Below are 16,668 nucleotides of genomic sequence, written 5' to 3'. Positions count from 1 at the left end.
ATGGACTGACCCTGGGCTCCAACTGCATAGGTAGCAATGAATAGTCTAGGGCACCGGTGGAAGGGGAAGCCCTTGGTCCTGCTAAGGCTGGACCCCCAGTGAACGGGATTCTTGGAGGGAGCGTAGTAATGTGGGGAGGATGGGGAGGGGAACACCCATGTAGAAAGGGAGGGGGAGGGGTTAGGGGGATGTTGGCCTGGAAACTGAGAAAGGGCATAATATTTGAAGTGTAAATAAGAAATACCCAATTTAATAAAGATGGAAAAAAGATGAAGAAAAAAAAAGGAGTGAGGCCGAAGGGCATAGATAGGTAGATAGATAGACAGACAGACAGACAGACAGATAGATGATATAGTGATATAGATAAATAGATGATAGATAATAGAAAAAGATAGGTAGGTAGGTAGATAGATAGATAGATAGATAGATAGATAGATAGATAGATAGATAGATGATAGAAAGATAATTAGATGAAAAGTATGTATGAAGAGCTTCTAGATTTCTAGATATGAGACCACTTTTCTGTAAAAGGAAATGTCACCTTTTCTTTTCTAGTTTGAGTGCCTTTAATTTCTTCTTCATGCCTCATTGCTTTGACTAAGGCTCTTATTCCCATGTTGAATAGACAGGTTGAAAGTAGACATCCTTGTTTTGTTCCTGATCTGAGATGACATGCTTTCAGCCTTTCACTGTCAAGTGCAGTGTTAATTGCTGGGGTTTTACACATTCTTTTGACCGAGGGAGTTTCCTCATGTTCTTACTTGAGTGTTATTTTTTAATCATGAAATGATATTGAATTTTTCAAATGCTTTTCATCAATTGAAATCACCTTTTTTTTTTATTCCACTAATATGGTGTGTTTGCTTGATTGATTTCTATATATTGAACCATTCCTGCATTCTAGGAACAATATCTACGTGCTCATGCTGTAAAATCCTTTAATGTGCTAGTAAATTTGGTTTCTGGTTGTTTTGTTGGGGATTTTTGCATCAGTATTCATAAAGAAAATTAGTGTGCAGTTTTCTTTTGGAGTTTTTATCTGTCTTTCAAATTAGAGTATTGTTGGTTTTATAGGATACATTATCAAATGATTTTTCCTCTTAATTCTGTGCAAGAATTTGATAAAAGTTGATGTTAATTATTCTTAGAATATTTGGTGAAGGCTAAGGATGCAATTAGGTATAGGATTTGTCCTTGTTAAATTCTTAATTGCTGATTTAATTTATTTATTAGTCATATGCCCCTTCTCAGTTTTCTACTTATCCATGAGTCAGTCATGGTATTTTCTTTGGTATGGAAGTTTGCTTTTTCTTCTCCTTCATTTAATTTGGTTATCTGATTAGTTTTCACTGGTAACAATGGTAGCTCATAATCCTTTAAAAAATTCCAATGTCAGTAGCATTATTCCCACTTGAAAGGACCAGAGTTTGCATGTCACACACCGAGATCAAAATCTTAGCACAAAGATTTATTTGCTCCAGAAGGATAAACTCATGGGGTAGGTGTGGCATTTTGAATATGCTGGGCCAATGAGACGTGACATTATTAGGAGGAGTGACCTTCTCTGACTAGGTGTGGCCTTCTTGGAGGAAGTGAGTCACTGTGGGGGTGGTGTTTGAGGTCCTATACTCAAGTTCCACCCAGTGGAGAAGAGTTAGACCATTTCCTGGCTATGTTCTGATCAAAATGTAGAATTCTCAGCTCCTTCTCCAGCACCAAGTCTGCCTGCAGGCTGCCATGCTTCCTGCCACGATAATAATAGACTAAACCTCTGAAACTGTAAGTCAGCCACAATTGAAACTTTGCCTTTATAAGAGTTGCCTTGGTCATGGTACCTCTTCATAGCAATAAAACACTATGACAGTAGGAGATGAGGTTGGGGGACGAGCAAGAGGAAAGGTATTTGCCTCAGAGGGACAGGGATAGAAAGGAGACAAACATGGCTCATAGGCAATGTGGAGCTTATAAAAAGAAAAGGGAACCTCTTGTTAGGATGATGTACTGGCTGGTTTTGGGTGTTAACTTGACACAAGCTGGAGTTGACACAAATGAGTGTCCCTTGAGGAAATGCCTCCATGAGATCCAGCTAGAAGGCATTTTCTCAATTAGTGATCAAGGTGAAAGGGCCCATTGTGGGTGGTGCCATCCCTGGGTTGGTAGTCCTGGGTTCTATAAGAAAGCAAGCTGAGCAAACCACGGGAAGCAATCTAGTAAGCAGCACCCCTTCATGGCTTCTGCATCAGCTCCTACCTCCACATTGTAGCCCTGTGTGAGGTCCAGTCCTGACTTCCTTTGGTGATGAACAGCAATGTGGAAGTGTAAGCTGAATAAACCCTTTCCTCCCCAACTTGCTTCTTGGTCATGATGTTTTGTGCAAAACTAAGAAAACCCTGACTAAGAAAGATGAGTTGGTTTATTTTGATTAGGTATATTAATTAAAGAAGCCAAAGGAAGCTGGACTTCAGTATTTTGATAGCTGTACCTTGGTGGTCAGTCCCAGCAGGAAGAAGTGGCCAAATAAAGGAACTGACCTTGATGGCTAGGTTTAGGGATGAAATCTAACAGTTTAGCAAAGAGGGCACGATCTGCTAGTGCCATGTTTGTCATGGTCAGGCCTGTTAGAGTCACTTCACCACTTTCACTTCCAAATTTAGTTTTTTGTCACTTATTTCCTTTTTCTGAGCCATTTTATGTAGAAGTTTGTCAGTTAAATGGTTTTTTTTTTCCTGAAGACAAAATGTTGATTCCATGAGTTTCTCAATTGTTTTCTGTTCATGTTTTAATTAATACTATTATAATCTTTGTTATTTCAATGAATGTGTTTTCTGTATGTATGTTTTAATGTCTTAAAGTTTAAGAACAAGTTGTTGGCTCGAGGCCTTCTTTTTGTTAGTATAAGCAATCACAACTGTAAATGTACAACTCTTGATGCCTTTCCTGTGTTCTGTAAGGTGGAATGTATTTCATTTTCAGTTTTGTCAAGATAATTTTTGATTCCTTTGGGAAATCCTCTCTATGCCTTTGAGTGCTCAGAAGTATGATATTTTGTTTCCGTGTTTGTATACATCTGTGATGGATTTTTCTGCCATTGATTTTCTAGCTTCATTGCTTTGTGACCACAAAAAAAAAAATCTTTTCTGTTCTTTTAATAGCTACTTTAATTTGGTAAGACTTGTCCTGTGAAACTTAAGGAAGCAATTAGGTATAGGATTTTTCTTTGTTAAAAAATTGATCATTACTGATTCAATCTCTTTACTATTCTCTAGGCTTTTTCTTATTTTCTACTTCTCTTGCATTATGTCTCTTTTAGAGAAATTCACATTGTGCAAAATTTTTTATCTACTTGATGTACAGTATTTATCTAGTTCTGTCATTTATTTATTTATTTATTTATTTATTTATTTATTTATTTATATTTAGAGATAGTCTGACTACCTGACAGGTCTAGATTGACCTGAAAGTTGCTGTGTAGCCCAGGTTGGCCTTGAACTTGGGATCCTCTTTCTCAGACCTGTGCTATCATATCCAGTAAGAGCACTGTTTCTTTACTAATATCTCTAGCTTCTTTATACATACCTTCTTTAAAACAGATATTTCGGTCATTCATTACTGTTTTATTGCTATGTATCTCTAATTTCAATTCGCTCAATGTTTGCTTCATATACACTGGAGCTTCGAATATTGCTTCATGAATCTTTATATTTTATGTTGGATGGACCCACGTGTAAATTTTTCTTTTACTTAAAAATAAATTTTGCAAGAGAATACCGTTTACTATTATTACTGTTGTCATCTTTGTTGTTGTTGTTGTTGTTGTTATTGGTTTTTACAGACAGGTTTTGTCTGTGTAGCCTTGGTTGTCCTGAAATTCTTCCTGTAGGGCTAGGTTGGCCTTGAACTCAAAGGTCCACCATCCTCTGCCTCCCAAGTGCTGGGATTAAAGATGCACTTTACCACCACTGGGAACAGAGCTGTCTCTGATTCCGGGACCCTTTTCCTCCTACTGTGTTGTCTAATCTAATCTAGCCTTAATATGAGGGAAGGTGCCTAGTCTTAAATGGAGGAGAAGTGAATGCGGGAGGGCTAGAACTGGATAGGACACAGAACATGACAGGAGACTATAGGACATGACTAGGAGAAGAGGAAGGAGGAGAAACTGCATTAGAGATGTAGTATATAAGAGAATAAATAAAAAGAAAGCAAAAAATTAATGACATTTATAAACTACTTCACATTCTGAATTGATGGCAACTTGTACAAAGGCCAGCTTACCTCCTCTGACCTGAAGAGTTCGTCATATTAGTTCATAGTTGGACTTTCTTAGACTCATCAGCAGTATAAATAATGAAACAGATACATTTAACATAGTTTAAAGATTAGGCCTCTTGCCTGGATAGTCTACCAGCTAGATCATCTAACTCAGCCCAATTATCTTCTTGTATCAAGCCACATGGCTCGCTCTATACCTATCTCTCTGCCCTGTTCTGGTCCATCTGTTCTCCGTGATTGCTCTCGGAATCTTTCTATCTGCTCGCTTCTGTCACTGCCTGGAAGTTCCACCCTCTATTTCCTGCCCATCTATTGGCCATCAGATCTTTATTTCAACCAATCAGAATCTCTGATGCAATTCAAGATTGCATCTAAGCCTAGAGGGTTATCTGACCTTTAAGTATCTCAGCACGTGTGGAAGGACAAGTATTTACAAATATGAGGCCTGTGATGGGCTATTGGAATGACATTAACAATATACTGCCAGCATTTAGCTATCTGCTGGTGAAGAATTAACAGTTGAAAACACAATGTGAAGAAAAAAATTACCCCAACAGGACTCCTATTTAAAAGGAAGATGTCAGACCCAAAGGTTGAGGTCCATTAGCAAAGGTTTAAACAGAAGCTGCAGCCTTGACCCAACCTAACACCGAGATTATACAAGGATGAAAATTTACTAAATCTCAAAACATCTAGACAGGTGTAAGGCTAGAAGTGAGTCTTAGCTACCAGGAGATCCCCCCTCCCCCCAAGTGAGATGCGCTAACAGAGCAGAGGTTCAATACAAACGCAAGAGGTTTATTTTTCTGACACATTGGGGGTAGACCCTCAAACAACACCTTGTGGTGAGTAACCTTGTGACCCCAAATGGCTATAACAAGCAGTTTTTATATGTTTTAGGGGTACAGGTTAAATCAGCAAGTTTACAGTTTAAACTTATTGCCTAAGCATATTGACCTTTGAATCTATTGGCTAGCAAGCATAGGACATGCATTTGAACTCTATCTGGGACCAGAGGGTCAGGTGACTATCAGTCAGTACATTCTGTGGTTTTTCAAGAATGTTCCTGCTCTTCCTGAGAACTGTGGGTGGAGAACGGAACTTGGTCTAGCCTTGACTGGAGGTGGTGGGTGTAAGGCTGGCAAAAGTCCTTCAGTATCAAGAATTCATGACATGGAAAATTTAAAATGACCAGAGGAGACTCTCAGGCACTTTTGGGCACTTGGAACCATGACAAGTCTTCATTAGAGCAACGAGTTCCATTCCTAACTTGCCAAACTACTCAGTTGAAATGGTTTAATAGCTCCTTTGTAGAACCAGTTCTCATCATAGGGTAGAAGCATGGCTATGTTGACGGTGTCTTCCAATCTGAGGACTTGACTTGTGAACTGTTTGAAGAAGGCTGCCAAAACTCAGGTGAACTGCTCATTGATGTATTTTACAGTAACTTGGGTGTCATGCAACCTCTGCTCTTCCAGCTTTGAAAGCCCAAGTATAATTTTTGCATTTTCTTTTTCATATCTTACAAACTATATTAAACTGAAGTCTATTTTTTTCTGATATTAAAATGGTTATCCTGTTCCAATTTAGCTACCAAGTTAGTGGACTATCCTTTCATTTCTCAACCTATGCAAGTATGTACCCCAAAACTTACTCTTGCACCAAGTACAATGTTGGGTCCTATTTGTCTTCTCTTTCCAAGTTTTTAATTCTTTTTTTATGTAGGTCTTTAAACTTTGGAGGTCAAGTCATTTAATTTCTGGTAAAGAAGTACTTATTGGAATTTTCTCTTAGTGTTTTAAATGTTTTACAATGTTTCATCCTCAAATGTCTCTATTACTACCTTCTTTCATGTTTGTTTCTTGTAGTAATATGTTTTAACTTAATTTCTCTTTTGCATATTCCACAGGTATCTGCTTTATAGTCACCATGAGGATTAAATATAACATCTGAAAGTTCTAATTATACATTTAAATACGATTCCAATTTAAGAGCAATTCCAGTAAACAAAAAAATTCCTGCAGCTCTACCCTCCCCACTTTATGCTAGTTTAAAAATATGATATCATCTTTGGAATATTCAGGACAGATCTGTAGTTCTTTACAATGCCAGTTCTTCTGTTTTACTGTTTACAAAAACTACAAGACAGAGTTCTAACACACATGACCTTTATTCTGTATGCCTTTATAATTCTCCTTATCAAAGAACCTTATTCATATGTCTTGAGTACCTGATTATTAATCTGTTTATTATTCTCTTGTTTCAATTCAAAGGATTGTCCTAAGTTTTATTTATTGGGAAATGATTTAATTAATCCATCCAGTTTTGAAGGATCACTTTTGGGGAGGTGGGTGTAGACAAATTGGCTTGACAATTTTCTCATTCCAGCACCTTGAATATAGTTTCCTATTGACTTCTGCTGTCCCTGTTTGCTGTTGAGAAATACCCTGATAATTTTATTAGGTCAGAAAAGTTTACTTTGCATTTCTTTTGCTGCATTCCAAACTCTATTTAAATTTTGGAAACTTATTTAGCATGTTTTAGCTTGGGAATTCCTTAGTTATAGTTCTTGAAACTAGCTGTTTGAATTTCTATATTTATAACTTATATCAAATCCATGCATCTAGGCAGCTATGTATCTATTCATCTATGTGTGTGTGTTTGTCTGTCATCTGTCTGTCTCCTCCCTTTCTCCTAACAACAACCACATTATATGCTCGTCTTTTTGATGGTGTTTCACAGGCTCTTGGTGGTTCTTTTGACTTTTCTCCCTTTTTTCATAGACTAGGAAATTACAAATGACCTTTATTTCAAGTTTGTTATTTTTCCTTGTGTAAATCAGCTTTTGTAAGTCTGCTATTGAGTCTCTCTGCTAAAGTTTATTTACTGTATTTTTCAGCCTTATGATTTCTCCTTGGTTCATTCAATAACATATTTCTTTGTTAATATATTAATTTTATTCATACATTGTTTTACTGATTCCTTTTATTTCTGTGTGTTCCATAAACTTCTGAAACATATTTTAAGTGTATGATGTAAAACCTTCGAGAAGTGAGTCAACCGCTTGTGCCTTTTCAGCCATAGCTTCTGGAGACATATTTACTTCTTTGAACAGGCTATGTTTTTTCATACTTCCTGGAATTTTGTGTACTCAAACAAATGAAGAAACAAACACAAACAAAATACTCAGAAAGCTGAAGCAGCAGGATTATTGAGTTTGTGGTCGGTCTGGGAAACTGATACTTAGCAAGTTCCAGGACAGCCAGCGTGCTAGAGTTTGTCTCAGAAAAGCAAACTAAAAGAAAGAACAAAACTTAACGACACAGTACTCATGCAAGTCTTCATATGTAGGTAGGTCCCATGAGGTGAAAGAACATTAGTAACTATCCAGCATTTTCTGAGCCTTGAATTCAATTCATCCTGAAGAAAGAATTAAATTCTTAGACTCTTTCTGGTCTTTTATCCTTGTGTACCTGGAAGCTTTTTGAAGTGTTTGTCCCTAGGATGTTGTTCTGCACTTGTGGCCTAGTTTTCCAGATCAACTCAAGCCACTTTCTTCTCAGCCTCTGAGATGCTTTATTGCATGTCACCTGAATACCCTGCCCTGACTTCTCTGTGTGCTCGCACTCTTCTTTTGAAATATCCACAAGTCTGGTTCTTTTCAGCCTGATAAAAACTATGCTAGGACCCTGTCCTTTGTCGGGATTCTGATCTCAGAGGTTTTAGCAACCCACAGACAAGTCAGAACACTGTGAAAAATTCTACCTCTGTCACGTGAGAGAGGCAACAAGGAACCAGGCCACTTCCAACGCCTGGCTGACAACTAGGGCATAGGGACAAAGAAAGAAAAATGCACTAGAATCCATTATCAGGTTGAATGTTTGTTTTTCTTAACTGGGAGTTTACTTGGTTTCCGTTGATATTTATCTGTTTAGAGGGATGATGCAGGGACACATTGTTATTTTAGCACGCCCCTGGCTGTGTTTTCAAGGTTTGCATAGGAAATAAGGTCCTATATCTTTTCAGTATGCTGACTTGATGTCACCTAATAATGGCACCTAATAATTTGACTTACCCCTGGCAAGAGTCTAATCATCGAGTGCTTTGTTTTTGCATTGTATTGTTTTAAAGGATAACTGCTCTGCGGAGTTCTTCTCTTCAAATTTCCAACCTTTACTTCCATTCTATATGAAGAGTAAGGAAGGGCTCATAGAGGAACAAGAACCGATCTGTAGGGGCTGGGGATTTGGCTCAGTGGTAGAGCGCTTGCCTAGGAAGCACAAGGTCCTGGGTTCAATCCCCAGCCCCGGAAAAAAAGAAAAGAAAAAAAAAAAAAAGAAAAAAGAACCGATCTGTAGTAGCCATGGAATAGTTGCCTCCCTAACATTCAGGGAGGTACAGGCAGCATGGCTACACTCCTGCAGGGTTCCGTCTGTGTTACAGCAGAAACAATACATGATTCTGTTCTCCAGGAGCTGTAAAACATGGGTGCAAAAACCAAAGACTCGGAATTGGAGCAGTTCTTCTCATTACACCCTGTTTCCCAGTCAAACTTAGCACTTTTTTTGTGCCCTCAATTTTTAGAATTCCAATTTCAGAGGGTATGAAGAAGTAGAGAATTTGCAAAAGTACAATGTCCCACTAAATGAGGTACAATGGTCACCTTGTTCATTTCAGTTCCTCATGTGAGTGCTTACACGGGGAAAAAAGTTAATAGATATTTTTGGGTTAATTGGTCTTGTTTACATGAGGAACTAGAGTTGCTTCTACATAATAAAGATAAATGAGCTGGCTACTTCATTGAGATATCACTTGGAATTCTCATGCTTGATAATAATTGTTAATGAGCAACTATTAAATAAAAAAACCCACCACCCAAGGAGTGCAAGCAAACTAATGACTTAGATGCCGGAGGAAGCAGAGTCTGGGTCCTTCCCCCATATACTCCACTCTGGCCAGCTTAGTAAATGTCTATGAGTCATGGCCTATATTTGTTGGTAAAGGAAAATAAGGACATCAACTGTAGGCTTGGGACCAGCTGCGGTGGTAACTTCTCTGCATCCATCATCTTGTATGACTAAATATATCCCAGGAATTCACAAGTGGCTGTAGCCTTAAGGGCCTCTTTGCAAAGGATTGGGCTTGTGCCCTGACTTCCTACTCTTTGGGAAGAGGTGTAAAGCTGCCTGTTTCTTATAACATACATGAACAAGCGCGCACGCACACACACACACACACACACACACACACACACACACACACACACACACATTTTTATGCATCTGTTCACTTCAAATCCAACCCACCACCCTCTTTCAGTTTGCTCTAAAATGAAATTTATGAAGTTTCATTGATTATTTTCTCCATCAAGGAGAGACACAGAGTACCTAAGATTGGGTAGATAGAAAGGTGGGAGGATATGGGAAAAGGTAAAAACATGATCAAAATGTATGAAAAAAAAACATTAAATTTAAAAAAATGTGAAAGTTGCTAGGTTATCTTTGCCAATGAAATGAACCAATTCAAGCCAAATTAAAGTATATAGGCAGGTTTATTGGGAACAGCTCTAGGTCAGGTTCATTGTTCCCAAGGAACGAGGCCAGGGAAGTGAACAGGCCAAGAGAGATAGAGGGGAGAGGGGGAAAAAAATGAAAGAAAGTGTGTGTGTAGATAAAGAGACGGAGAAAGTTCTGTGTGGGAAAGAGAAAAAGAACCAAAATGTCTGAATTGTATAGAGAAGAGCCTTTGGGTGAGCCGAAGCCCTGCCTCTCAGCTGGAAAGTTCAACATAGCGGGTGGGGTATGCCAGCCGTGGCCTGTAAAGGCAGGGACTGAGGGTTTCTTGGGGAACATGAGAGGCCAGGTCGGCTTTGGCATGTTCAATATGTAGGTCACCGTCTGAAACCCAACAGATACTTTTTTATTTGTAGCACTTATGATCAAAATGATTTCCCGGTTCACTCTGACGAACTATGCTAATCAGATGTGTTGACTTGTATAAAAACAGGCCCTATAGGCTCAGATATTTGACTGCTTAGTCACCAAGGAGTGGCACTACTTGAAAGGATTAGAAAGATTAAGAGGTGTGACCTTGGTGGAACTGTGTCAGTGCAATTGTCCTTTGAGGTTGCAAATGCCCACACCAAGCCCAGAGTTCCTTCTCTCTCCCTGCACATTAGAGAGTAGCTCTTAGCTACTCCTCCAGCACCATGCGCGCCACCATGCCTGTGCCAGGAAGAAAATGGACTAAGCCTGTGAAACTATAAGCGTGTCCTTCAATTAAATGTTTTCCTTTGTAAGAGTTGTCTTGGTCATGGTGTCCCTTTAAAGCTATACAGCAGTGACTCAGACATCTAGTATGTATGCATAATCCTGTATAATAAGGGCTCTGAGCATCTCGATTGAAATTTTAACTCTTAATTCTATTTGCCACAACTGAAGCTTAACTTCTTTCCAGCTTCTCTTACACCCAAATACACACCTACTTAGGACCCTTGCTCCTATGAACATGATTCTGAACAATTGTCCCTCAAAGGTTTTTCTTCCTTGTTCTGCTCCATTCCACTTCTACCCCCACCCCCATTCCTACATCTGAGGAGCTCAGCTCCCTTTGTGTCCCTTCACAGCATCATCATTGACTGACAGGGCGCTTCAGATACTCATTTGAAAGCTTTCTGTGCCCCTCACTAAGTCCCTGCTGGCTGGAAGGGTGGTTTTTTTTTGTTGTTGTTGTTTGTTTGTTTGTTTGTTTTTTTTATTAACTTGAGTATTTCTTATTTACATTTCGAGTGTTATTCCCTTTCCAGGTCTCGGGGCCAACATCCCCCTAACCCCTCCCCCTCCCCTTCTTTATGGGTGTTCCCCTCCCCATCCTCCCCCCAACAATCACATTCACTGGGGGTTCAGTCTTAGCAGGACCAAGGGCTTCCCCTTCCACTGGTGCTCTTACTAGGATATTCATTGCTACCTATGGGGTCAGAGTCCAGGGTCAGTCCATGTATAGTCTTTAGGTAGTGGCTTAGTCCCTGGAAGCTCTGGTTGCTTGGCATTGTTGTTCATAAGGGGTCACGAGCCCCTTCAAGCTCTTCCAGTTCTTTCTCTGATTCCTTCAACGCGGGTCCCACTCTCACTTCAGTGGTTTGCTGCTGGCATTCGCCTCTGTGTTTGCTGTATTCTGGCTGTGTCTCTCAGGAGCGATCTACATCCGGCTCCTGTCTGCCTGCACTTCTTTGCTTCATCCATCTTGTCTATATGGGTGGCTGTATATATATGGGCCACATGTGGGGCAGGCTCTGAATGGGTGTTCCTTCTGTGTCTGTTTTAATCTTTGCCTCTCTATTCCCTGCCAAGGGTATTCTTGTTCCCCTTTTAAAGAAGGAGTGAAGCATTCACATTTTGATCATCCGTCTTGAGTTTCATGTGTTCTGTGCATCTAGAGTAATTCAAGCATTAGGGCTAATAGCCACTTATCAATGAGTGCATACCATGTGTGTTTTTCTGTGATTGGGTTACCTCACTCAGGATGATATTTTCCAGTTCCAACCATTTGCCTACGAATTTCATAAAGTCATTGTTTTTGATAGCTGAGTAATATTCCATTGTGTAGATGTACCACATTTTCTGTATCCATTCCTCTGTTGAAGGGCATCTGGGTTCTTTCCAGCTTCTGGCTATTATAAATAAGGCTGCTATGAACATAGTGGAGCCCGTGTCTTTTTTATATGTTGGGGCATCTTTTGGGTATATGGCCAAGAGAGGTATAGCTGGATCCTCAGGTAGTTCAATGTCCAATTTTCTGAGGAACCTCCAGACTGATTTCCAGAATGGTTGTACCAGTCTGCAATCCCACCAACAATGGAGGAGTGTTCCTCTTTCTCTGCATCCTCGCCAGCATCTGCTGTCACCTGAGTTTTTGATCTTAGCCATTCTCACTGGTGTGAGGTGAAATCTCAGGGTTGTTTTGATTTGCATTTCCCTTATGACTAAAGATGTTGAACATTTCTTTAGGTGTTTCTCAGCCATTCCGCATTCCTCAGCTGTGATTTCTTTGTTTAGCTCTGAAGCCCATTTTTTAATAGGGTTATTTGTCTCCCTGCGGTCTAACTTCTTGAGTTCTTTGTATATTTTGAATATAAGCCCTCTATCTGTTGTAGGATTGGTAAAGATCTTTTCCCAATCTGTTGGTTGCCGTTTTGTCCTAACTACACAGTGTCCTTTGCCTTACAGAAGCTTTGCAGTTTTATGAGATCCTATTTGTCGATTCTTGATCTTAGAGCATAAGCCATTGGTGTTTTGTTCAAGAAATTTTTTCCAGTGCCCATGTGTTCGAGATGCTGCCCTAGTTTTTCTTCTATTAGTTTGAGTGTATCTGGTTTGATGTGGAGGTCCTTGATCCACTTGGACTTAAGCTTTGTACAGGGTGATAAGCATGGATCGATCTGCATTCTTCTACATGTTGACCTCCAGTTGAACCAGCACCATTTGCTGAAAATGCTATCTTTTTTCCATTTGATGGTTTTGGCTCCTTTGTCAAAAATCAAGTGCCCATAGGTGTGTGGGTTCATTTCTGGGTCTTCAATTCTGTTCCATTGGTCTATCTGTCTGTCTCTGTACCAATACCATGCAGTTTTTATAACTATTGCTCTGTAATACTGCTTGAGTTCAGGGATAGTGATTCCCCCTGAAGTCCTTTTATTGTTGAGGATAGTTTTAGCTATCTTTAGCTAAAGATAGTTTTTTGTTATTCCAGATGAATTTGCAAATTGTTCTGTCTCACTCTCTGAAGAATTGGATTGCAATTTTGATGGCGATTGCATTGAATCTGTAGATCGCTTTTGGTAGAATGGCCATTTTTACTATATTAATCCTGCCAATCCATGAGCATGGGAAATCTTTCCATCTTCTGAGGTCTTCTTCAATTTCTTTCTTCAGAGTCTTGAAGTTCTTATTGTACAGATCTTTTACTTGCTTGGTTAAAGTTACACCAAGGTACTTTATATTATTTGGGTCTATTATGAAGGGTGTCGTTTCCCTAATTTCTTTCTCAGCTTGTTTCTCTTTTGTGTAGAGGAAGGGTGTTTTTGTTCACTGCTAAGTCACTGGAAACTTGAAAGGGTATGTGGATCACAATTAGCATTCAATCAGCATTTACTGAATGAATGGCAGACAGATGAAAGGACCTAATTCTTCTTTACCATCAGTGCTCACTTCCTTATTTATTTATTTATTTATTTATTTATTTATTTATGCCACCTGCTCTTTTCTGTATGTTCTTAATTTCTCACCTTAGGACTTTTTGGCTTCTCTTTTACTTTAAGCATCACAATTCTGGCTTTTCCTCTTCTCTTTTTAAGTTCTGAGATGAAGAACTTCTCTTTACAACATACTCCTCCTGTAAATTGTTCTATATATTCCACAGACTGTAGAGACACCAATAAAAGTTACCTGTGCCAAATAGTTAGGGATCGTATATGTATTAAAATGGTTTTATTTAATACAAGAAAAAATTGAGTTTTATATAATACTAGGACTTGTTTCTGAATTTTTCTTTCTCCTGTGATCAAGGAGTTACCATTTCCTCACCTTTCTCTGGCCAGAAAATAAATGATGCTTTTCTAGGTGGTCAAATTGCATAGGCATCTCAGTTCATATAGGGAGTAGATTCAAAGCAACCTCCACCCAGGATAGTGGTTGATCTGCATCCTACTAAGGCAGGAAGATACATATGAAGCACTCTTTATCCAGCCCTTTATGTCATCATCCATTCTGAGTTTTTTTTTTTTTAATTTTAGGACTGTGTGTTGTGGATGTTTTCCACTGTGTGTGCATGCATGTATATGTGCATCAATGTGGAGACCTGAGATGACACTGAGAATCATCCTCACTTTCAGCCTCTTCCCTACATTATTCACTGAGGCAGGCTGTACCAATCAAACCCAGAGGTCACAGATAGAGCTACTCTCACTAACCAGGTTTCTCTGGAATCTTCTGTCTCTGCCTTCTGAGTCTGGACTGTTGCACTCACCTGACATTTCATGTGGGTTTGCAAGATCGAACTCTATTCCTCACACTGTGAGGCAAAAGCTCTCATCACCGAGCTATCTCTCCAGCCCCAACATCTTCATGATTCTCTGAGTCACATAATTGTCTCTGGAAAGTTGAGTTAGTCACTTCTGAATCGTCAGGTTCGTCTATATATTTTGTTTGATTTCTTCCCCAGAAATGTTTTATTTAACCTTTAAGGTGTTTGACACAGATGGTGGTATTCACTCTCCTCTGTTAGTTCAGGAGAATCCTGACTAGAACTATTCAAGTTCATTTAAAAAGTCTCAGATGTCATTATGGACCATTTCATGATATATGTTTTCACCATGATGGTTGGGAGTGTGGTTTATTTTGAGAGATGGTGGTAAGAGTCTAAAAAGGCAATTAGTGTTGGATAAAATGTCCAGCCATCAAAAGATTTAATGGATGATGTATTAGTTATTTCTAGCTGTTGAACAAATCACCACAATGGCTGTGGTCATTTAAAGGAGCACACATTTACTCTGTTACAATTCTGAAGGCAAGAGGTCAGCATCAGACATCACTGGCCTGAAGTCACGACATCCTCTAGGTCCTATGTCCTTGGAGAATGTAGAGGACTACCAGATCCATGCTTCTTTCAGGATACCTAGAATGACTTGTGGCTAGCCCACTTCTGTCTTCTAGCCAGAATCTCATATTCACTCTGTGTGTCATTCTTTTTGGCTCCCTCTCAAAAGGTGTCATGGGCTAAAAGTCTCCACCAAAATTAATGTGGAAATTTCACTTTCTGTTTGAGTCTTGAAAGGCAAGATCAGGAAGGACTTCTGTGGGGTGATTAATAAAGAGGACCTAGCTCTCAGTAATTTTTTTTTCTGCTTAAAAGTGGATCTCCTATAAAAGTCAAGTTTGATGTTGCTGTCATTCTTGGTTGTGGCTCTCTTTTCATGTGACACATATTTCCTCCAGTGCCTTGGAGAGTCCTCAATAACAAAAATGGTCTCATCCGATATGGTACCTTGACCTTGAATCTCTAAGACCCCAGAGCAAAATCGCAAATCCATGACTTCATTTGGAACTTCTATTTTCTTTTCTTTCCATTTTTTTTATTTATTTATTTATTTATTTATTCACTCATTTATTCATTTATTTATTTATTTTCTCTATAAGGGTCACCAATTGAACTTATTAGGGTATGGAGGGTTTTTGTTTTGTTTTGTTTTGTTTTTTAAGGAAATCTTTTTGTTAGCTTACCACAAAAGTTGATGATGATTTTTAAACAAAAAAGTGCCCCCCCAAAATAGAGAATGCACAAATGAAGAGTGTCATATAAGCCAAGATGAGTAGGAAAAATTTACATAGAAGAGAAGAACATGAATCTAGTCACAAGTGAGATTCATAGCTCTCAGCTGACTCTGTCCTAGCAAAATTCTGGAAGGAAGGCTCAGTGTAGGGAAGGTGATGGGGGCTCAATATCTCTCTGTATAGCTTAATCAACTTTACAGAACACGATTTACTGGTGGGATTACAACAGCCAATTTGTGCAGGACTTATGTCATGCTCTCCCCCTTCAGTCATCCCATGAGTGCAACAACCCACAGATCCTGAGAAACAACAGGGTCATACAAAGATCAATTCTTTCATTTCAAGTTCACCAAGGTCATGCTGAGGTCAATGGAGGCTCCTCAAAATCAGAAGAGGCATTTTCTTTTGGGGAGACTGTATTTCCTTAAACTGGAGAGGAGGGTGAGGAAGACTCTGGAGGGTCACCTAAACAGGGGCAAGGTCATGCGAAGTTCAAGAAACAAAACAGCTTTCCGGGTCAAGAAGAATTTGTCAGAGTTCATGTACACCAAGCCAGTGTTCTAAGTTTAGGCTGGTTTTTTTCCTCCAAATTAAGCAGACTAGGAAATATTCCTTGAAGACTTTTCAACAAAAAAGATAAAAATTACTTAATATGTAACTTTAAAGAATAGTAATCATTATTTAAAGTCTTAGAAGTTGTTATTATTGTATGCTGTGTGCAGGTGGGAGGAAGTGGCATAAGCCATGCACACATGTGGAGATCAGAGGACAATTTTGTGGAGTTGGTTGTTGCCTTAATGTGGTTTGGGGGGAATCAAGTTTAAATCACTAAGCTTGCATGGCAGATGCCTTTTCCTGCTGAGATATCCTGCCAGTCCTTGGCAATGTACATTTTAGAAATAAGGTTTCAAATAACTCAACTTCTTTCTTCTCTGTCCATTGAAAAGCTAGTAAAGAGTCTGTGGTCTGTGAGGTGAAGGATTCGGGAATCCTAACTTTTACTCTCTGTTAATGTATCCCATCCCATGGGCTAAGAGTCCAAAGCAATTGTAAATCAACCTTGGAACAGCAA

At 39.2% G+C, this 16,668-nt stretch overlaps 1 long non-coding RNA gene across 2 annotated transcripts in view; it reads left to right on the top strand.

Annotated features, from left to right (window-relative positions):
• Positions 1–5,337: 5,337 nt before the first annotated feature.
• LOC148004005 (uncharacterized) overlaps positions 5,338–16,668 on the top strand; it is a 46,955-nt gene continuing 35,624 nt past the window's right edge. The window contains exon 1 of one of the 2 annotated variants that reach the window (XR_015627088.1): positions 5,338–5,685. This is a non-coding gene — a long non-coding RNA (uncharacterized LOC148004005). The remainder of the gene's footprint in view (positions 5,686–16,668) is intronic. The other variant, XR_015627089.1, reaches the window with a different exon arrangement.

This window comes from Rattus norvegicus, chromosome 8 (assembly GCF_021556685.1).
Source record: "Rattus norvegicus strain SHRSP/BbbUtx chromosome 8, alternate assembly SHRSP_T2T, whole genome shotgun sequence".
Classification (NCBI taxonomy): domain Eukaryota; kingdom Metazoa; phylum Chordata; class Mammalia; order Rodentia; family Muridae; genus Rattus; species Rattus norvegicus.
This window is presented reverse-complemented; position numbering and strand designations above follow the sequence as displayed.